The sequence below is a fragment of the Scyliorhinus torazame genome, chromosome 31 (genome assembly GCF_047496885.1).
Source record: "Scyliorhinus torazame isolate Kashiwa2021f chromosome 31, sScyTor2.1, whole genome shotgun sequence".
In the NCBI taxonomy this organism is placed as follows: Eukaryota; Metazoa; Chordata; class Chondrichthyes; order Carcharhiniformes; family Scyliorhinidae; genus Scyliorhinus; species Scyliorhinus torazame.
Genome location: NC_092737.1, coordinates 26181067 through 26205286, shown reverse-complemented (window position 1 = coordinate 26205286; position 24220 = coordinate 26181067).

Here is a 24220-nt window from a genome sequence, read left to right as displayed (position 1 = left end):
AAAACTCGATCAAGGTAATTCGCACGACCTCCCCTTCACAAAACCATGCTGCCTCTCGCTAATACGGCCACTTATTTCCAAATGGGAGTAAATCCTGTCTCAAAGAATCTTCTCCAATCATTTCCCAACCATCGATGTAGGGCTCACCGGCCTATACTTTCCTGGATTATTCTTGATGCCCTTCATAAAGAAAGGAATAACATTAGCTATTCTCCACTCTTCTAGGACCTCACTTGTCGCCAATGAGGATACAAAGATTTGTTGATCATATAATTTACAGTTCAGATGAAGGCCATTCCGCCGATCGAGTCTGCACCGACCCTTGGAAAGAGCACCCTACGTAAGCCCACACCCACACCCTATCCCCACACCTCCACCCTATCCCCGTAACCCCACCGTACCTTTTTGGGGCACTTGAGGGCAATTTAGCATAGCCAGTCCATCTAATCCTGCACATCTTTGGATGTGGGAGGAAACTGGAGCACCCTGAGGAAACCCTGAGGAATGTTCAGACTCCGCACAGACAGTCACCCAAGCCGGTAATCGAACCTGGGACCCTGGCGCTGTGAACTGCTAACCACTATGCCACTGTTGTCCATTTCTGTCAAGGCCCCGGCAATTTCTTTCTTTCCTTCCATCAGTATACTGGGATAGGTTCCATCTGGCCCAGGGAACCTATCTACCTTAATGTTTTTCAAGACACCCACACCTCCTCCGTTTTGATCTCAATGTGACCCAGACTTTCTACACACCCTCTCCCAGACTCATCCTGCAACAAGTCCTTCTCTTATTGAATGGGGTTGGCGCATTTATTTAAAGCAAAGCAAAACCTAGATTTGAATGTGCAAATTACCAGAAGTCCAGATAGAGTGGATAGGAACGTCCTATAGCCCCTAGTTGAGGGGCCCGCAAACCGGCAATACAATATCGACTCAGAGGTAGAGGGTTTTGAGATGCTTGGAAGGACAATTCTTTAACCAAGAGGGTAGTGTCGATCCGGAATGTATTACCGCAAAGTGGGGTTAGGCAGGGAACCTCAATCCATTTCAACAGCACTTATATCTGAACTTGAGATGGAGAAACGTACAAGGCTGTGGACAAGTGCTGGACGGTAGGAAGAGTCAGGGTGGCTGCTCCTTGATTTGCAAAAGCTCGATGAATTGAATGACCTCCAAGAATGATGATTCCACCATTCTGCATTCCTGCAATCGGAGAGTTTCTCAAAGGCTCCGAGTTAAGTCAGCTTTCCTCAGCTTTGTTGATGGAACAGCTGCTGGCTTGTGGCTGTTTACAGTGTTGCTGCTGTTGACACAGAAGGACTCATAGTTTGCAGTCGCCTTATATGTTATAACTGCATATTATATTTCACGATGACATTAACAGGCATGATGAAGCATAGTCTCAGAGTGAAGATGGGACTTGATCGCCACAGTGGACTAAGCAACTGGCTTGTAATGCAAAACAAGGCCAGCAACGCTGGTTCAATTCTCGTACCAGCCTCCACAAACAAGCGCCGGAATTTGGCTTTTCACAGTAACTTCATTGAAGCCTACTTGTGACAATAAGCTTTTATTATTATTTACTACTGTTCATGTGCCTGTCCAAGAGTCGCTTAAATGTCCCTAATGACACTGACTCCACCACCTCTGCTGGCAGTGCATTCCACGCACCCAACACTCTCTGTCTAAAGAACCTACCTCTGACATCTCCCCTATACCTTCCTCCAATCACCTTAATATTAGGTGATTTTTCTGGGTTGTGGAGAGGAATTTCCACTGCTGTTCAACTACATGCGAAAACCACAAATGTAGAGATCGCGCTTAGCAGTTCAGTTGTTGCCAATACATGGCCAGAATGTTTGGAAATATGGCATTAAAACATTCCGAGCGGACCAGATTGCAAAGTAACTCGGAAAAGATTAAGAAATAAAACAGCAAGACACAGAATCACCGAATAATGTTAGAAAACGTGATTTCTTATCATCTAACTAATTTGACCATCATGGAAAGAGGATATTTCACTCCATTCGCCACCTCTCCTCTGAATTTCCTCTGTGTCACTGCATAGATAAAGGTGTTTGTGCAGCAACTGAGAAGCTGCAGCATTAAGCCTATTTCCCGCACAAATGTGGGCAATGGAACGGAATAGTGCAAGTAATCTAATCGTTTCAGTATCGAACAAACTGTAAACACCACCCACAGCAGTATGAAATTTCCCGATATAACAAACAACAAAATCATGGATTTCCTTCGGTTGCCCATCTCTGGGTCACTGGGAGCTTCCCCGTTGCTTCGGCGCTGGAGTCGCCTGCGGGCTCTGCTGCTCACCAATACCTGCCTGACCGTCAATGCATTGAGCAGTAGAATCAAAATAAATGGAATCAAAGGCGTTACAATATAATGAATTAATTCTAAAATGGCCCAGGTCAGTGAGAGGGATACACTGAGGGCCACGCGACAAAACCAAGAACTGTTCGAGAGCCAATATTTACTTGTATACATAAAATACCAGGAAAGGTTCTTCAAAAGGCTCAACACTGTCACAATTCCGAGGACCATTGCGGCAATTCTTTCAGTGCAATATTTCGATTTTAGCTTCTGGCAAGAAATGGCGACAAATCGATCAAAGGTGAAAGTGACCGTGAACCATACGGAACAGTCAGTGACAGCATAAAGCAGTACAGCGTGGATATTGCACAAAGGAATTGATCGCACAAAGTTAAATTGTTCCCAATGCACAATAGGAATTTGCCTCAATATCAGATCGACGATGGCAACGAACAAATCCGCTGCTGCCATGGCCACCAGGTAGCAAGTAACGCATTTAGAGAGACCACACTTTCCCCGGCATAGAATGGCAATCGTTACCACGTTAACTGTAAATAAGAGCAAAATATGAAAATTAACCAGCTGACACACAACAGAAGTTTAAAGATCTGTCTGGGCAAAGGCGTAGGTTGCATAACAGGGATATTTTAAAATATTAAGGTGTTGATGAATATCGTTGCATCTGATGCTCTTGTCTTTCGAGCTAGGGGAGGTAATGGATTGCACGGTGTTGTCGGAGGAGCCTTGGTGATTTGTTTCACTGAACTGTTGTAGCTGGTACATATTACTGTTACTGTGAATCAGATATGGAGGAGGGTTGGTATGTTTATGTAAATACATTTGGAGTTGCTGAAGTAGGCTAGGTTGCCCTTGATATTGTTGGGCTTCTTTAGTTTAGCTGGAGTCTCACGCATTTAATAAATGAAGAGTATTCCAAAGGGCATCTATCATGCCTTTGGATGATAGAAAGTGTTTTAGAAAGTCAGGAGGTGATGTTTTGTCTACTGTATACGTACTTTGCATGTTTCCTTGGCCGCAGAAAAATACTTTTCACTGTGCTTCAGCACATGTGACAATAAATCAAATCAAATCAAAATCAAATCAAATCAACTCTTAAGTTTCCACTGAAATATTGTTTAAACAGATTGTCAATTAACATGTTGTTTCTGGATGTTATCGTTCAAAGAATATGCCATGCCTCTTTGTCCTCTTGCTCTGCTAAAGATGCAATAGTTTATCATGTCCTAGGTCATTGAATAGGTATTTCATGCTGCAATGTTCTACTCCTGTTTTGAACAGAATATACATAAAGCCGCTGTAAGTCTTCTGTGTACCGTGTCCAGCGGCCAATGAACATAGGAGCATATGTTGATTAGATAAACCAAAATAAGACATATATATTATCCTATATATCATATACCTATCCACCCATCCGAATTGTCTATCTCTACATAACTGCCCACCCGTCGCTCTATTCATTCATCTGTCCACCCATTCATCCATCCATCCATCTGTCTGTCTATCTGTATCGATCTATGTCACTATCTATCAATTCAGCTGTCATTCTGCTCTGCCAGAAAGAAACGAAGAAAGAAAGAAAGAGTGAAAGAAAGAGCGACTGAAAATGCAAAAACAGGATGAAAGAAAAGAGTGAGGGAGCAGTAAATAAATAAAGACAGAAAGAAGTTTTTGTATCGAACTGTGCTAACTGTTGTGATATGAGAAACATAATTAAAGAAAGAACTTCACACGCAACCTAAAATAAGACGTATTGTTAATTTGAGATTATTGATCTAATTGCTGCAGGTTTTTACATACCCGGAACACCAACTGCAGCTAAGACGGGAAAGTAAATCTTCTGAATATCGGCAATTGCCCATAGAATCTTGAGCTTGGTCAAAAAACTGAGAGACATTATCCTCACTTCGATGAGAGTAGATGGTTCAAAATGTCTCCATGACGTTGCGAACGATTCTCACTGATACATTTACAAGATTTGTCCTAATTATAGGAGAGCGGATTCAACCAGTTGGAAAATCATATCCCAAGCTGCCTCGGCTTAATTGCAATCAGAAACCAAACAGAGAGAGAGCGAGAGAAAGAAAGAAAGAAAGAAAGAAAGGAAGAAAGAAAGAAAGGAAGGAAGAAAGGAAGGAACGAGAAAAGGAAGGAGAAAAGGAAGGAGAAAAGGAATGAAGAAAGGAATAAAGAAAGGAAGAAAGACAGGAAGAAAGAAAGGAAGGAGAAAAGGAAGGAGAAAAGGAAGGAGAAAAGGAAGGAAGGAAGGAGAAAAGGAAGGAAGAATGAAAGGAAGAAAGAAAGGAAGGAGAAAAGGAAGGAGAAAAGGAAGGAGTAAAGGAATGAAGAAAGGAATAAAGAAAGGAAGAAAGACAGGAAGAAAGAAAGGAAGGAGAAAAGGAAGGAGAAAAGGAAGGAGAAAAGGAAGGAAGGAAGGAGAAAAGGAAGGAAGAATGAAAGGAAGAAAGAAAGGAAGGAGAAAAGGAAGGAGAAAAGGAAGGAGTAAAGGAAGGAAGGAAGGAGAAAAGGAAGGAAGAATGAAAGGATGAAAGAAAGGAAGAAAGAAAGGAAGAAAGAAAGGAAGGAGAAAAGAATGCCAAGATCCCAAAGAAGGTGTTACAAAAAACAAAATCCGGGGGTAGGGGCGGGGGCGGGGGGGGGGCTTGCCCTCCCAAACTTACAACTTTACCACTGGGCGGCGACGGATGAGTGAATAAGGGGATGGATCAAGCAGCCAGAAGCTGAGTGGGTGCGCGCGGAACTGGCCTCTTGCATGGGGATCTCCCCCCCGGGCCCTCGGCACGGTGACGCTCCCATCCCCACCCAAAAAACACTCCAGCAGCCTGGTGGTAATAGCCACACTCCAGTCCTGGAACCAACTACGGCAACAATTTGGATTGACCAGAATGTCGGGTAAAGCTCCCATCTGCAACAACCGTAGGTTCACGCCAGCGCTGACTGACGCCACCTTCAAAAGGTGGGGACAGGACAGAAGGACACTGGCAGTCAGGGACCTATACACGGACGGCAGGATCGCAACACTGGGTGAACTGACAGAGAAATTCCAGCTAGCCAGGGGGAACGAGCTAAGGTACTTGCAGCTAAAAAAATTCCTTACGAAAGGAGACAGAGACATACCCACAACCACCACGACAGACATTACTGGAAGAGTTACTGGACGCAAGCATACGAGATAAAGGAAACTGCAGTGACATGTATGACCGACTGGTAGAGGGCCGATACCATACTGGACGCAACAAGAATGAAGTGGGAGGAGGTCCTGGGGATCGAAATAGAGTGGGGACTGTGGAGCGAAGCACTGCATAGGGTCAAGTCCACGTCCACGTGCGCAAGGCTCAGCCTGACGCAACTAAAAGTGGTACATAGAGCACACTTAACAAGAACCCGTATGAGTAGGTTCTTCCCGGAGGTGGAGGACAGATGTGAGCGGTGCCAAGGAGGCCCAGGCAACCACGGCCACATGTTCTGGTCCGGCCCCAGGCTTGTGGAGTACTGGACAGCCTTCTTCAAGGCAATGTCCAAGGTGGTGGGGGTGGGGGTGGAGCCATGCCCGAAAGTTTAGCTCACTGGCCTAAATCGCTGGCTTTTAAAGCAGACCAAGGCAGGCCAGCAGCACTGTTCAATTCCCGTACCAGCCTCCCCGAACAGGCGCCGGAATGTGGCGACTAGGGGCTTTTCACAGTAACTTCATTTGAAGCCTACTGGTGACAATAAGCGATTGAAGGGGCTGGTTTAGCTCGCTGGCTTTTAAAGCAGACCAAGCAGGCCAGCAGCACGGTTCAGTTCCCGGACCAACCTCCCCGAGCAGGCGCCGGAATGTGGCGACTAGGGGCTTTTCACAGTAACTTCATTGAAGCCCTCTTGTGACAATAAGCGATTTTCATTTCATTTTCATTTCAAGTCTATTGCCCTCTGCTTTGACATTCTCAGTGACTGACCTTCTGCAGCTGTCTGGGGTAGAGCATTCCAAAGATTCACCAGCATCTGACGGAAGAAATTCCTCCTCATCTCGGTGCTAAATGGCTTGCCCCTCATTCTGCAACTGTGCCCTCCAAATTTGGCGTCCCACCCCAACAATCTACCCCCTCGAGCTCTTTATGAATTCGGACACTTCGAACAGATCTCCTCTCATTCTTCAAAACGTTAAGGAATACAGGTGAATCTGTCATGCGAAAGTACCTTCAAGAAATGGGTGTTGAGAAATGTACCTGTAAGAAATAGGTGTTTATCAGTGATGTCAGAGTGTGGGTGGAGCTGGGCTGTCTGTCAGATTTTTACTTTCGTTTTAGGCTGTTTGCTGCAGGGTGTGTTTTAGTTTCGTTTTCCGTGTTGGAGCTGAAGCCAGACAGAGCAGCTGTACTGTTGATCTCTCTGCCATGAAAAGACTATCTCTTGATCATTTGGTGAATTCAGAATTATAAATGTTCTCAGTAGTGAATGTCAACCTCATGTGCTTCTGTTAAAAGGTGTTCCTTTTGTCTTCTGGATGTTGTTTGGGAAGTTATTAAGGATTACATAGTGTTGTATTCTTTGGGCGTTGTATTTGAATTGACACAAACAAAACAAAGAACAAAGAAATGTACAGCACAGGAACAGGCCCTTCGGCCCTCCAAGCCCGTGCCGACCATGCTGCCCGACTAAACTACAATCTTCTACACTTCCTGGGTCCGTATCCTTCTATTCCCATCCTATTCATATATTTGTCAAGATGCCCCTTAAATGTCCCTATCGTCCCTGCTTCCACTACCTCCTCCGGTAGCGAGTTCCAGGCACCCACTACCCTCTGCGTAAAAAACTTGCCTCGTACATCTACTCTAAACCTTGCCCCTCTCACCTTAAACCTATGCCCCCTAGTAATTGACCCCTCTACCCTGGGGAAAAGCCTCTGACTATCCACTCTATCTATGCCCCTCATAATTTTGTCTACCTCTATTAGGTCTCCCCTCAACCTCCTTCGATCCAGTGAGAACAAACCGAGTTTATTCAACCGCTCCTCATAGCTAATGCCCTCCATACCAGGCAACATTCTGGTAAATCTCTTCTGCACCCTCTCTAAAGCCTCCACATCCTTCTGGCAGTGTGGCGACCAGAATTGAACACTATGCTCCAAGTGTGGCCTAACTAAGGTTCTATACAGCTGCAACATGACTTGCCAATTCTTATACTCAATGCCCCGGCCAATGAAGGCAAGCATGCCATATGCCTTCTTGACTCCCTTCTCCACCTGTGTTGCCCCTTTCAATGACCTGTGGACCTGTACTCCTAGATCTCTTTGACTTTCAATACTCTTAAGGGTTCTACCATTCACTGTATATTCCCTATCTGCATTAGACCTTCCAAAATGCATTACCTCACATTTGTCCGGATTAAACTCCATCTGCCATCTCTCCGCCCAAGTCTCCAGACAATCTAAATCCTGCTGTATCCTCCGACAGTCCTCATCGCTATCCGCAATTCCACCAACCTTTGTGTCGTCTGCAAACTTACTAATCAGACCAGTTACATTTTCCTCCAAATCATTTATATATACTACAAAGAGCAAAGGTTCCAGCACTGATCCCTGTGGAACACCACTGGTCACAGCCCTCCAATTAGAAAAGCATCCCTCCATTGCTACTCTCTGCCTTCTATGGCCTAGCCAGTTGCTAAGATGTTTACTGTATATTTTAAAAAGGTTAACTTGAGTTCATAGAATAAACACTGTTTTAATTTAAAAGCACTGTAAAGCTCTGTTTGCACCATACATGTAGCGTGGACCGTGTGCTCCCCATAACCACAATCTATTAAAAGTCGTAGGTCAGGTGAACTCCATGATACACTTTGGGGTTCTCTAAACCCTGGGCCATAACACATCTGACATAGCTTTCCTCTATAAAAGGGCTAAATGTGAATGTAATTCACCATAGGCCTAGATGGCAATAGGCTGCTTTCCCCTTTGAGGGGGAGAAGTAACTTTTCATAGATTATCGTAGAATCTACAGTGCAGAAGGAAGCTATTCGGCCCATCGAGTCTGCACCTGATAATCACCATACCTTATATTGTCAATAACATAATACTATTGTCAATAACATCAAACCGCCAGGTGCCACTCCTTATTCAGCTCACCTGCTGGTGAAACAGTCATCAACTCTTTACCCCCAGACTGGATTGTTTCAGTGCGCCTCCTGGTTAGGGCCTCACATTCTACCTTTCGTGACCCTGAGGCTATCAAGAATTGTGCAGTCCATTCCATTACAAGCAGCCCGCCTTGTGCATTCTTTGTCCCAGATCGGCTCCTTGTCAAGAAATTCTTTTTGTCGCTCTTAATTTCCAATCTTTCCATTGTTCGGCCTCTCTCTCTTCAACAATCACAAGTGTGAAAGAGAATATGGTGCCAAACTGGTTAAGACAACTCCCGCCAGTTCTTGTTGAAACACTTGACACATACGAGATTCTGCTGTCGTGTGACCAACGTCTTCATATTCTAGGACCACCTTGGAATGTAAAATCACCTCAGCTTCTGTTTTCCATCGCCAATCTTTCCATTTTCTTTTACTCCACCATCAATCGCGAGTGCAAAGACATCATGGATTTCTTTGCCATTAAGGTTACCCTTCCCCCAGGTTTTATTCTGTGATCTTTCAAATCTGCCATTATCACACATCTTCAAAATTTAATTAACATTTCATCCCTCTGTCCTTGTAAATTCTCACAGCAACTGTACCCCCGCCACACACCAATTTCCTCTCCGACGTCAATGGACCTTTCTGAACCTCTGAAATTCGTGCTAATTGTCCTGGAGTTGCGTGTTTGAATATCTGCAAACTGGGATCCATCTGACACGGTAACACAATAGCTCTCCTTTTTATCAAATTCACAAATGTCACCATTTCTAATTGTGACAGCAGTAAACTATCCAATCCCTCCATTCTCGGCCTATCCATAGCCTATGACTCAACGGGTGACCCCTTATTTTTAAGTAGTGACCCCCAGTTCTAGATTCTCCCACAAGTGGAAACATCCTCTCCCCATCCACCCTATCATGACCCTGCGGGGTCTTAGAAGTTGCAACCAAGTCCTTTAACATCCAACAGATACAAGCCTGGTCTGCCCAACCTTTTCTCATTAGGCAACCCAGGTATCAGTCCGGGAAGGCTTCTCTTAACTGCTTCCAACGCATTTACATCCTTCCTTGAATAAACTGATCGATATTGTACATGATGTCCAGATGTGGCTTCACTGTGCTCTGTATAACTAGCGCATAATCTCCCTACTTTTGGGTTCAATTCCCCTCGCAATAAATGATAACACTACATTAGCTTTCCAAATTTCCTTCTGTACCTTTTGTGATTCATGCACTAAGATACCACTGCATCTCAGAGCTCTGGAATCTTTCACCGTTTAGATAATATGCTTCATCATACCAATATGGCCATTTTCATTCAACTGCATTTGCCAAACCTTTGCCCACTGACTTAATCTACCTATAACTATTTGGAGCCTTCTTATGCCTTCTTCACAACTCATGTATCTTTGTGTCATCAACAAATTTGGTAACCATCCCACCCGTCCCTTCATCGAATTCTTTTATATAAGTTGTAAAAGGTGGAGGTCGCAGCCCTGGTCACTGTGGCTGACCACCCGTTTGATCTATCCAACCTAAAAAGACCCATTAAGTCTACTCTCTGCTTCCGGTTGGGCACCCAATCTTCGATCAGTTCTAATCTGTTACCCGCTTTATCATGAGCTTTAATTCTCCACAATATTCCTTGATGTGGCATTTTCTCAAAGTACTTCTGGAAATCTAAGTCCAGAGCGTCCACCGGTTCCCCTTGATCCCGTTGCTTCCTCAAGTAACTAAAATAAGTTGGATATGCACGATTTCATCAAACCATGTTGAACCTGCCTGATTACCCTGAACGTCTGGTATATCTCCTTAAATAATACCTCTTAACATTTCCCCTGTGACAGATGTTAAGCTAACTGGCTGGTAATTTCCCACTTTGTCTTCCCCCCCCCCCCCCCGCCCCTTTTTCAATATTGGAGCTCCATTTGCAATATTCCAAGCCGATGGAACATTTTCAGAAAATATATAGATTTGGGAAATTTAAACCAATGACCACTTACGTCACCAGCCATTTGTTTCAAGACCCCAGGATGAATTCCATCGGGACCCGATCATTTGACAATCTGCAGTTCCAGAAATATCACCCCATCAGCCTCACTTGCCTGGTGATTGTACTCTTCCTGCGTTCCTCCGTTGCTTCCATTTCCTGATTTGTAACTGCTTCTGCTGTGCTGCTTATATCCTCGATAGTGAAGACTGATGCAAGGTACCTGTTCAATTCACCTGCCATCTCCTTGTTTCCATTATCAATTCTCCAGATTCACTTTATTTTGGAGCAACGCTCACTTTCTATTTTCAAAAATATTTATGGAAACCCCCAGTATGGTTATATACATATGGCTAGCTTTCACTCGCATACTAATTATCCTCTCTGTGTTAATCTTAAGTCACCATTTGTTGTTCCTTATATTCTGTCCAATCTTTTGACATTCCACCTGTCTTTGCTGGGTTATATATCTTTGTTTTAAGTTTGACATGTTTCCATCTCCTGGACTTTTTCTTACTCATTATAATGTATCTAGTCTGTGCCTTCTGACATATCGCCTTAAATATCTGCCACTACATCTCTTTGACCTATCACTGAATATAATTCGTGAATTCACTTTAGCCAATTCTGCTTTCATGGGGCAGCGCGGTAGCACAAGTGGCTAGCACCGTGGCTTCACAGCACCAGGGTCCCAGGTTCGATTCCCCGCTGGGTCACTGTCCGTGTGGAGTTTGCACATTTTCCCCGTGTCTACATGGGTTTCGCCCGCACAACCCAAAGATGTGCAGGCTAGGTGGATTGGCCACGCTAAATTGCCCCTTAATTGGAAAAAATGAATTGGGTACTCTAAAGTTATTTTTAAAAAAGCCAACAAATCTCTGCTTTCCTGCCCTCACAAATGTCCTTATTTAAATTGAAAAAACATAGTATTTTACCCACTTCGCCCTCCCTCATAGTGAATGTGAATTTCAATCCTATAATGTTCACTGGTCCGGAGTGCTGCCTCTGCTATGAGATCATTAACTAACCCTATTTTGTTGCACAATAAAGGCCTGGTATAGCTTGCCCTTGGATCTTTTCGCCAGGACATTCTGCTCGCATAAATTGTCTGGAAAACATGATATGAGCTCCTCACCGAGACTATCTTTGTCAATTTGAGTTTTCCAGTCAATATGTAGATTGGAATCTCCCATGAGTACCGTTGTGCATTGGCGAGTTTCGGAGCGTCATGCTTGATCGTTGAAACGGCATGATGCATCGCTGATTGTTTGACTGAACGTTTAAGGGAGGGTGTCAGTCAAAAACCTATCTTTTCTAGGACGGTGCCAGTGTCATTTGAACTATTTAAGTTTATCCACGCAAATAAATTGTGGAAAGGCCTTGGGATATGGGCTGGATTCTCAAAAAATGGGGCTATGTCCGGCGTAAAGACGCTGGCGTTTCACTCTTGACTTTCCTTCACAAAGTCAAGAGCGATTCTGCGACCCTTAGTGTCCAAAATTGCCCTTAATGTTGGGTGGGGTTACTGGGTTATGGGGATAGGGTGGAGGTGTTGACCTTCGGTAGGGTACTCTTTCCAAGAGCCGGTGCAGACTCGACGGGCCGAAAGGTCTCCTTCTGCACTCTAAATTCTATGATAATTCTATGCCCTGCATGGGGCCAGCAGGCCCCCCGTGGAGCTGCTCCTAGATCTGGCTGAGGAAATGGCTCTCGCACGTCTGGTCGGGTGTCAGCGCGTGTGCACGGTGGTGGCCTGCAGCCATGGTGGACTCGGACCGTGGACCGACAGCGACAATGTAGCCCCCCCCACTCTGCGCGATGGCGCACGCCCGCGGATCTGAGCCGGCCAATCGCTGCCACCCAAGGTTCTCGACCGGCGATACATGGTTAGAACCACCCCGTCGGGAACTCGGCCAGTTTTTCCCAGAGGATTAACGGGGGTAGGCCCTGTTGTTGCCCCCCCAAGCCGCGCCCCGTGACCCGTGTGTGGGTGATTAGAAATGATCAGGGTGGCAGGATGCACCAGTGTTCATGAAATCAAAATGGCATCAAGCACATGAGGACAGCGCCATATCATCCGCCGTCCAACGCTTTGGGAGGTAGTGAGAAATACCAAGCACGATAGCCTTGTGGATAGCACAATTGCTTCACAGCTCCAGGGTCCCAGGTTCGATTCCGGCTTGGGTCACTGTCTGTGCGGAGTCTGCACATCCTCCCCGTGTGTGCGTGGGTTTCCTCCGGGTGCTCCGGTTTCCTCCCACAGTCCAAAGATGTGCAGGTTAGGTGGATTGGCCATGATAAATTGCCCTTAGTGTCCAAAATTGCCAGTAGTGTTGGGTGGGGTTGCTGGGTTATGGGGATAGGGTAGAGGTGTGGACCTCGGATAGGGTGCTCTTTCCAAGAGCCGGTGCAGACTCGATGGGCTGAATGGCCTCCTTCTGCACTGTAAATTCTATGAAATGCAGACCTTCAAAAACTGCATCTGGTAGCATCGTGAGAAACAAGGTAGGCACTATTCCTATTTGATTCCAGAACCACTCCCCATAACATGACAGGAGTCACCCTGGCAGATCTTTGATGGGACAATGTCTGTGCCCCAAGCTATGATCGTTGTTTCCAGATTAGGCAGGGAAGGTGGAGTCGCAACAGGAAAATCCAATTAGAAGTCGCTATGCCGTAAGATCTGAGAGGGTGTTCCGGGCTGGTGGCACAATCTGTCTCCAGAATTTCAGAGATGGCGCCAGAAGTGACATCAAAAAAGAAACGTGGCCTGTATTCGACAAAGTTGAAATCCCAAGACAAAGTTCTAAAAGAGCACCTGGATCACCTCAGAGGGAGGGAGCCTGCCCCATTGAGAGTCTCTCTCCGACCCCAAAGGGGTCCCTGGCACAGGGCTACCAGTAGTAGAGGATACTCTGCCGGTCTCCACCAATTGTTGGGACTTGGATCAAAATGGAGGTCAAGGAATTGGGGGTTCCAGTTAGGGAGTCCATAAGACCATAAGACATAGGAGCGGAAGTAAGGCCATTCGGCCCATCGAGTCCACTCCAACATTCAATCATGGCTGATTTCAACTCCATTTCTCCGCTCTCTCTCCATAGCCCTTAATTCCTTGAGAAATCAAGAATTTATCAACTTCTGACTTAAAGACACTCAACGTCCCGGCCTCCACCGCTCTCTGTGGCAATGAATTCCACAGACCCACCACTCGCTGGCTGAAGAAATTTCTCCTCATCTCTGTTCTAAAGTGACTCCTTTTTATTCTAAGGCTGTGCCCCCGGGTCCTAGTGTCCCCTGCTAATGGAAACAACTTCCCTCCATCCACCCTATCTAAGCCATTCATTATCTTGTAAGTTTCTATTAGATCTCCCCTCAACCTCCTAAACTCCAATGAATATAATCCCAGGATCCTCAGACGTTCATCGTATGTTAGGCCTACCATTCCTGGGATCATCCGTGTGAATCTCCGCTGGACACGCTCCAGTGCCAGTATGTCCTTCCTGAGGCGTGGGGCCCAAAATTGCTCACAGTATTCTAAATGGGGCCTAACTAATGCTTCATAAAGCTTCAGAAGTACATCCCTGCTTTTATATTCCAAGCCTCTTGAGATGAATGACAACATTGCATTTGCTTTCTTATTTACGGACTCAACCTGCAAGTTTACCTTTAGAGAAACCTGGACTAGGACTCCCAAGTCCCTTTGCACTTCAGCATTATGAATTTTGTCACCGTTTAGAAAATAGTCCATGCCTCTATTCTTTTTTCCAAAGTGCAAGACCTCGCACTTGCCCACGTTGAATTTCATCAGCCATTTCTTGGACCACTCTCCTAAACGGTCTAAATCTTTCTGCAGCCTCCCGACCTCCTCCATACTACCTGCCCCTCCACCTATATTTGTATCATCGGCAAACCTAGCCAGAATACCCCTAGTCCCGTCATCTAGATCGTTAATATATAAAGAGAACAACTGTGGCCCCAACACTGAACCCTGCGGGACACTACTCGTCACCAGTTGCCATTCCGAAAAAGAACCTTTTATCCCAACTCTCTGCCTTCTGCCTGACAGCCAATCGTCAATCCATGTTAGTACCTTGCCTCGAATACCATGGACCCTTATTTTACTCAGCAGTCTCCCGTGAGGCACCTTATCAAAGGCCTTTTGGAAGTCGAGATAGATAACATCCATTGGCTCTCCTTGGTCTAACCTATTTGTTATGTCTTCAAAGAACTCTAACAGGTTTGTCAGGCACGACCTCCTCTGACTAAATCCATGCTGACTTGTCCTAATCCGACCCTGCACTTCCAAGAATTTAGAAATCTCATCCTTAACAATGGATTCTAGAATCTTGCCAACAACCGAGGTTAGGCTACTTGGCCTAAAATTTTCCATCTTTTTGCTTGTTCCCTTCTTGGACAGGGGGGTTACAACAGCGATTTTCCAATCCTCTGGGACTTTCCCTGACTCCAGTGACTTTTGAAAGATCATAACTAACGCCTCCACTATTTCTTCAGCTATCTCCTTTAGAACTCTAGGGTGTAGCCCATCTGGGCCGGGGGATTTATCAATTTTTAGACCTCTAGTTTCTCTAGCACTTTCTCCTTTGTGATGGTTACCATATTCAACTCTGCCCCCTGACTCTCCGGAATTGTTGGGATATTACTCATGTCTTCTACTGTGAAGACTGACGCAAAGTACTTATTCAGTTCCTCAGCTATTTCCTTGTCTCCCCTCACAAAATTACCAGCGTCATTTTGGAGCGGCCCAATGTCAACTTTTGCCTCCCGTTTGTTTTTAATGTATTTAAAGAAACTTTTACTATCATCCCTAATGTTACTGGCTAGCCTACCTTCAAATTTGATCCTCTCTTTCCTTATTTCTCTCTTTGTTATCCTCTGTTTTTTTTTGTAGTCTTCCCAATCTTCTGACTTCCCACTACTCTTTGCCACATTATAGGCTTTCTCTTTTATGCATTCCCTAACTTCCTTTGTCAGCCATGGCTGTCTAATTCCCCCCACTGATAACCTTTCTTTTCTTTGGGATGAACCTCTGTACTGTGTCCTCAATTACTCCCAGAAACTTCTGCCATTGCTGTTCTACTGTCTTTCCCACTAGGCTTTGCTCCCAGTTGATTCTCGTCAGTTCCTCCCTCATGCCCCTGTAGTTCCCTTTATTTAACTGATACACCTTTACATCTGATTCTACCATCTTTCTTTCAAATTGGAGATTGAATTCGACCATATTATGATCACTGCCTCCTAAGTGCTCCCTTACTTTAAGATCTTTAATCAAGTCTGGCTCATTGCAGAACACTAAGTCCAGAATGGCCTGTCCCCTCGTGGCCTCCATCACAAGCTGTTCCAAAAAGCCTTCCTGTAAACATTCAATGAATTCCCTTTCCTTGGGTCCACTGGCAGCATTATTTACCCAGTCCACCTGCATATTGAAGTCCCCCATGATCACTGTGACCTTGCCTTTCTGACATGCACTTTCTATTTCGTGGTGCATTTTGTGCCCCCGGTCCTGACCACTGTTAGGAGGCCTGTACCTAACTCCCATTATGGTTTTTTTGCCTTTGTGGTTCCTCACTCTACCCACACAGACTCCACATCATCCGACCCTATGTCGTTTAGTGCTATTGATTTAATTTCATTCCGAATTAACAAGGCAACCCCGCCCCCTCTGCCCACCTCTCTGTCTTTTCGATAGGTTGTGAATCCCTGGATGTTTAAATGCCAGTCCTGAACCCCCTGCAACCATGTCACTGTGATGCCTACCACATCATACCTGCCAGTCACAATTTGTGCCACAAGCTCATCTACCTTGTTCCGTACACTGCGCGCATTTAAATATAGCACCTTTAATTCTCTATTGACCGTCCCTTTTTGTTTTCTTAGTGTGGTGGACCTTGGTTTACTGAGCCTTTCCATACACTGTGTCATATTTTGTGGGATGGGGACAATCGTAACCACTCTTGAGTTTTGTCTGTTCGTGGTTTTTTGTATTCCTCAGCAGCTACGCTCCCCGCTGATTACTTCACCTCTTGGTTCCCTGACTCCCCCCCCCCCCCCGCCCCGCCAATCTTTAGTTTAAAGTCCTATTGACCACCCTATTTACTCTTTTCGCCAGAACACTGGTCCCAGCTCGGTTCAGATGGAGACCATCCCGACGGTATAGGTTCCCCCCTGTCCCAAAACTGATGCCAGTGTCCCATGAAAAGGAATCCCTCATTCCCACACCACTTTCAGCCACGTGTTAACTTCCCTTATTCTTGCCTCCCTATGCCAATTTGCACGTGGCTCGGGCAGTAATCCGGAGATTATGACCCTTGAGGACCTGTTTTTTAATTTGAATCCTAGCTCTTTATAATCTCTAAACAGGTCCTCTTTCCTAGACTTGCCTATGTTGTTGGTACCGACATGGACCACAACAACTGGATCCTCCCCAGTCAGTCGGCAGTCAGGAATAAAAATGCAATGAATGCAGTAATGTCGAGAGGGTGAGAGCACAAAAGCAGGGACGTACTTCTGAGGCTGTAAAAGGCTCTGGTCAGGGCCCATTTGGAGTATTGTGACCAGTTTTGGGTCCCGTATCAAAGGAAGGATGTGCTGGCCTTTGAAACGGTCCAGAGGATGTTCACAAAGAATGATCCCTGGAATGAAGAGCTTGTCCAATGAGGAACGGTTGAGGACTCTGGGTCTGTACTCGTTGGGATTTAGACGGATGAGCGAGAATCGTATTGAAACTTACAGGATACTGCGAGGCCTGGATAGAGTGGACGTGACGAATGTGATATAAAATAGTTACTTTAGAGATATTAGTTACTGTAATGTAAACATAGGCCGGTCTGATTCTGTTAGTTCACAGACAAAGGATTTCAGGACGCATGGCAAAGCAAGGGGCAGGGGTGTCCAGATAAGGAGGAGAAAAGGATGCTGGGTAATAGGGGGCCAGAGGAAGGGATGAGAAGTGAGCCAATCAGGATGTATGGCCACGTCAGCAGGGGTATAGGATGACCAATGGGAATCGTGTATGTGAAACTTGATGCCATTTGAATGTATTTGCAGAAATCTCTTTGTCTCTTTCTTCATTCGTTTTCCAAGGGTCGAGGAGACTAGTTCTGTGTCCTGTGCCTGTGTGGAATGAATCAGACTTGCAAGTCAAATAAAATAACTAATGCTGTACCTGCAAATCCATCTCGACTTTTATTGAGGCCACACTGACGGGTAAAGAAATTTATATTTGTCAGACGTGGAGAGGATGTTTCCACTTGTAGGAAAAACTAAAGTCCGAGGGCATAGCCCCAGCCCTATGATTCTTTAAATCACAGATGAGGAGGAATTTCTTCAGCCAGTGGGTGGTGAATCTGTGGAACACTTTGCCGCAGAAGTCTGTGGAGGCGAAATCACTGAGTGTCTTTAAGACAGAGATAGATAGGTTCTGGATTAATTCGGGGATCAGAGGTTATGGGGAGAAGGTAGGAGAATGGGCATGAGAAAAATATCAGCCATGATTGAATGGCAGAGAAAGCTCAATGGGCCGAATGGCCTAATCATGCTCCTCTGTTCCCTCGATTGGCAATACAGAAGCAGCACCACCATCGATAACCCTTACGAACTCCCTGTGGAAGTGAAGATCGCCGATCCACTTCACCCCTTCCGGTCCGACTTCGTCTGCCACAGACTTGATGCCCAGTTTGAAGAGACTTCCTTTCCGTGAAAGCATTGATGATGGAACGGACTTGAGGGGGCGGGGGAAGTATGTCATAAAGTCCACGAACGCCACAGGGATGATTGTCAGACATCCCCGTGGGATTTGTGGAATGCGAGTTCCCTTTTTGAGCGGACGGATGCTTCCCCAATAGGAACTATTCTTCAGGAACTTCAGTCCTGAAGCCCAGGCCTGGAGTGGCATTCGAGCAAGACCCCCGTCTGGGGCTCAGGCATTGTGCACCATGGCTGTGCCTATTCTAGTTGTCTTAATAAGCTTGAGTTTGCACGAAGCTTGGCCTTGGCAGAGTGGAGTTTTGTTGGGGTAATCCAAAGGAACATCAAGACAAAGCACAAAGGTGTGTGTGTGGAGCGGGAGGGGGGACACACTGATGTTGTTCAATTCAAATGTTGAGTCCAGAAGATTCAATCGGAAGATGATAAAATATGTCTAGATCACTGCATTCAACTGAGAACTGCGATTAATGCAATGCTGCCTACTCTACAACATGACTACATATAGATGTTAAATAACATACTGCCTGCTGTGTTCTTTTGGAGAGCAGTTTCTCTTGGTCAATTTCATTGATGCAATAGGGAGCGCAGAGGAAAGGAACAGGCTGTGAATTTCTCAAGCAAAATCAAACTAAAGTGGAAGTTATCATTTCGAATCTAAAGAGAGGGGAGATAAACCTATATTCATCTAGCAGCCCAAGCACCATCTGTGAAAATTGCTCCGCAGGGACTGCAGGGAGTGTTGGATGTTGGGAATAACATTGTCGTTCAAATGAATCATGTTCCCTTTCTGTTACTTAATTGAAGTTGTTTTATGATTTGTGCTTCTGTGGGCGCGGGCAGTCTCGACAGATTTTGACATCGATAGTGCGTCCTCTTGTATTGTTAAGGAAATGTTGAATTCTGTGGAATGTTTATTGGGATTGGAGAACTTTGTGTGAATGAATGCAGGTGCAGCGTGTAGATTGTCCCTCGGGTCAATTCCTGATTGGAAACTCAAATGTTGGGAAAGTCATTGAGTGAAAGTTGTTTGACGTCACCTGTTTGTTCAGTGACTGTAAATAAGCCAAGCCAGCGTGGGACCCGATTTACTGACCTGTTAAATTTCCTCTCCAATAAATAAAAGGACATTTTCGTCATGTGCCATATGGAGAATTGCTCCCGGCATCCAAACAGAACATCACATTCCGGATTCCTGGAAGACAGTGAAAAGAAAACATGTCTCTTGGGTTTCTGCTAAAACTCAAGATCTTATGGGCACTTTATGACATACAGAAGATTTACTATCCGATTTTAGCTGTGGTTGGTGTCCCTGGTAAGTTACCAGTCAGGGCCAGTTATCCAAGCACTTGAGTATTAAATATATATGGTATCTTATTGCACGGGCCTAGCTCGTTATTTTATCATTTTTCACCAGTTAAAATATTGGCAATTCAACTTGTATCCTTGTCTATAATATCCCGTTGGATGCACAGGCGCTGTAAACCAGGGGAAATATACGATTTTATCCTTGCTTCCTTCTTATCTGCTCTTTCCTCTCTTTCGTTCTCTCTGTTCTTCTTTCCTACATTCATTCTCACTTTCTGTCGATCTCACCCGCTTTCTTTCTATCTCTCTTTCTATTTTTGCTTTTTGTGTGCACTCGCTAGCGCCCCATGGACCAATAAGAAGCATTTGTGTTTATTGGCAACAAATAAATATTGCTTCGCCGTTGGTGATAGTTGCTAATTGAGTGGAAACAATCTATTTGCAGATCAAGTTTATTTGAAACTGCAGTACAAGGCTTGTACGTGCACTGGTACATTATAATGTCAGATAATGTGATATATGCCCTGTAAATACTGAGCCAGAGAAACGGGATGAGAAGTTGTTACCCTTTTAGTCCGCAGTTTAGAGTTGGCGAATTCCTTGCACGATTTCAGCACTTCCAGGCTTTCTGTTATAACTTCCTGAGGAACCGCTCGCTTTTTCTTTACGGATAGTAGGGAATTCTACGGTGGAACTGCAGCTTATGAAGATGTTTAGAATTCGGTACATTGTAGGTTTTAACTTCCATTAATTGGTTTAGTCATGACCTTTAAAATTGCTTGCAGATGTTGAATGAGAACGTGAACTTTGAGATATTGTGCAGCAGTGCTTAATACCTTGATGAAATGGCCATCGTCAATCAGAAAAGCAACTGGCTGACTATCACAGTCTTTAAGCATCGTTAATGATCCAATTCGGTCTCTCGCAAGATAATTTCACCTCCCAGCTCGGCACTTCAATGCACGTACGCCTCAACAACTAGTGCAGTGAAATTGAAACTCGGAATAGTCCCTCATTTTTATCTTTCCCCGGATTATAGGTAAATGTGATGAATGTCAATTCAGGAGGCGAATGGAAAAGTGGACATTTTCACAGTGGCTGGGCTATGACGGGGTGGAAGGGACGTTATAACTACACCCTCTGTTCATTCGACCTAATTCAGTTTTCGCTCAAAGCAAGAATTAGTATGGAAGGGGAACTGCACAGAATCATCAGAATTACTCCGTGGCTCAAATGATTAAATTGTGAAGACAGGTTTCATGCACGAGTGTTAAGTTCCCAACAATATTGAAGATGTAAATATTATCAGTTGTTTGAAATCAGTTGTTTGAATGCACATGAATTATTTCTTCTGCCAAACATACCTGAATCAAAACTGCGGCTGCGTGGTTTAGGGGTTCAGGGAATCACTTCTTACAGCTATAAGTTTGGACCCAACTGCCCTCATAATCCTTTAGCGACTTGGTGGATAGACAATTTAAAAAAGGGTATTTGATGAGCGTGACTTTTAAGGATGCAAAGCACCTAAATTCAGTTAAGTTACAAATCAGACAATTTCGATTTGATCATTGGAGAATTTCCAAGGTGTTGAAAGGCCAAACACTGCCCGTAAATAAATGGCTTTCCAAAATCCTGAGTGACTGCTTAGGTATTAATTCACAATTAATTGTCATGCTTTAACTCTGTTTCATTTGATTTTGTTGAATCAATTATTCGTTCATTCATTGCTGGTCACGGAATAAACTTCCTACCTAGAATGGTCTGTTTCCAAAAACAAAACTCAATTCAAACGCTGGGTACAAACTCAAACTCCCTATTTTTTCATCACTTACAGCTTAGTGGAATAAGATGTTCATATGCACATTCTACAATGTGTTCTTTTCATCATATCTGATCATCTGATGTATGATAAAATGCTCCTTATTTTCCCCTTGCTTACAGTTAATGCAGTGACGATTTTGATCCTGTCCCGGGGAAAATGTGGTCTCTCCAAATGTGTCACTGGATATCTGGTCGTCATGGCAGCGGCAGATTTACTGGTCATAATATTCGATCTGATACTGAGGCAGATTCCCATTGTTTATCGATCACAATTTGCTTTTCTGTTGTATGTCAGAGTGTGTAACATCCACGCCGTTCTGCTTTATGCTGTCACAGACTGTTCTGTCTGGTTTACTGTCGCTTTCACCTTTGATCGATGTGTAGCCATTTGCTGTCAGAAGCTAAAGACCAAATATTGCACTGAGAAAACAGCAGCTGTGGTTCTCGGGACAGTGACGCTCCTCAGCTGTTTGAAGAACATGTTCTGGTATTTTATGTGTACAAGTACATATTGGCTTTCAAACAGTCCCTGGTTTTGCCTGGTGAAGGTCTACATATCCCGTTCACTCACCTGGACCGTGGTTGAATTAGTGCATCATATCTTAAATCCTTTTATTCCATTTCTTTTAATTCTAATCTTCAATGCATTGACGGTAAGAAATATTTTAATGGCCAACAGAGCCCGCCGGAGCAGTGGGGACAGTTCCAAGGACCCAGAACTGGGAAATAGACAGAAATCGATGATTGTGCTATTCATTATATCAGGCAATTTCATGTTGTTATGGGCGGTGTTTATGGTATGTTCTGTATGGAGACGATTGGATTACTTGGGATACCCAGTTTCTCTGCCCACACTTGTACCTGAAATCGGTTTCATGCTCCAACTCCTGAGCTGCTGCACCAGCACGTTTATCTACGCAGTTACTCAGAGCAAATTCAGAGCGGAATTGAGCAACGGAGTGAAATATCCAATCGTCATAATGATTAAACTAATTCGATGACAAGACTTCCTAATTTCTAAAATTAATGTGCATATAAGAAGTCCAGAGCAGGTTTAAGTAAAACAATTTGAAGGATAAAGAGATGGTTTGAGCATCGATTAGCATCTCACAAACTCAGAAGTGTTTTCCAAACTCAGAAATATTAAAAGGCAAAAGGAAGAACGTTCGAGCAAGCCATATTCTTTGTATGTTGAGGACTGGTTAGGTGCGAATGAGCATTTTGCAACTGTCTTTGATGAATAGGGCTTTTTTCAGATAAGGTTACAGAAAATGAAGCATGAGAGAAATTGAACAGGATGCTTCGAAAGTAAAAGTAAAATACTGCATGTACTGGAAAGTTGAAACAAAGGACGAAAGTACTGAGCAAACTCAACAAGCCTGGCAGCATCTGTGGAGGGAGACACAAAGTTTTCATTTTGCATCAAATATGACTCCTTTTTCGTCCGAAGGAGAGATCACCAAACGTTCAAATTCGTTTTTCTTCTCTCCAGAAATACAACAAGAGCTACTGAGCTTTTCCAGAAGTTTCTATTTTAGATAGTGTGCTTGGTACGTTTCAAATGCTCACCTATTCTTCAACGTTTCAATGTTTTGAGAGTTCTCGTCTCTCCCGCCCTTTCAGGCCGTGAGCTCCAGACTCCCTCGTCCTATGGGTGAAAAGGCTGTTCCTCGAATCCCCGTTTAACCTCGTGTCCATTACCTTAAATCTATGCCCATTGGTTACTAACCATCCACTACCCCATCCCCCACCTCCACACCCACTCAGCCTTCAAGGGCAGCACGGTAGCATAGTGGTTAGCACAGTTGCTTCACATCTCCATGGTCCCAGGTTGGATTCCCGGCTTGGGTCGCTGTCTGTGCCGAATCTGCACGTTCTCCCCATCTCTGTGTGCGTTTCCTCCGGCTTCTCCAGTTTCCTGCCATCGTCCAAAGATGTGCAGGTTAGGTGGGTTGGACATGTCAAATTGTCCTTCGTGTCCAAAAAAAAAGGTTGGATGGGGTTACTTAGTTACAGGGATAGATTGATGGTGTGGGCTTGGTTAGGGTGCTCTTTCCAAGGGTCGGTGCAGACTCAATGGGTCGAATGGTCTCCTTCTGCACTGTAAATTATATGAGATTCTATGAAATTTAAGCAATATCCTGGTGAATTTGCTCTGTACCCTGTCCTGTGCAATCACATTCTTTCTATAGTGCAGTCACCAGACCTGCACGCACTCCTCTAGTTGAGGCCTAACCAGCGTTCTGCACAGCTCCATCAAAACCTCCCTGCTCTTAAGTATAAAGGTTATCAATACAAAACTTCTGCCTTCTCTTTTTCTGAACGCGTTGAGTGGTTCTTGGATAGAATAGAAAGTGAACCGTGAATCGGTGTTCACTTCGTTTCTGCATGGTGGCGTTCTCCATCCTATATCAACTGATTATCATGGCAGCAAGCATGGCAAAACAATGGAAACCTTTGCCACACCTCTGGTAAATATCAACGCTCACGCGTCACTTTTATCCATAAAAACCCGTGAGGCTTGCAAAGACCTAGTTGGTTATTTTCACTGGCATTGACTCCCAGAGCCTCTAAACAATAATATATAGGCTTTCTATCCATTCATTCATGCTAAGTGCAGACTCCCTGACACCATGTCTGACCTGGCCATCCCAATGTTAAATCAGATTGAACGTAACCAATCTAAACATTTTCACATCTGCCAGAACCATGGGTGCAGAATGAACGTACTGTGAGACATCCATGTCGCCATTGATCATCTCAAATTCTGCTCCTCGAAGCTGATTTGACAGAAATACATACTCAGTCCTTACTGAGTCAACAGAAACGAAATAAAAGATGGTAACGGAAGCTCGAAACTTTATACTCAAGAATCTACATTTGTGAGTTGAACGTGTTTCAACACAAGG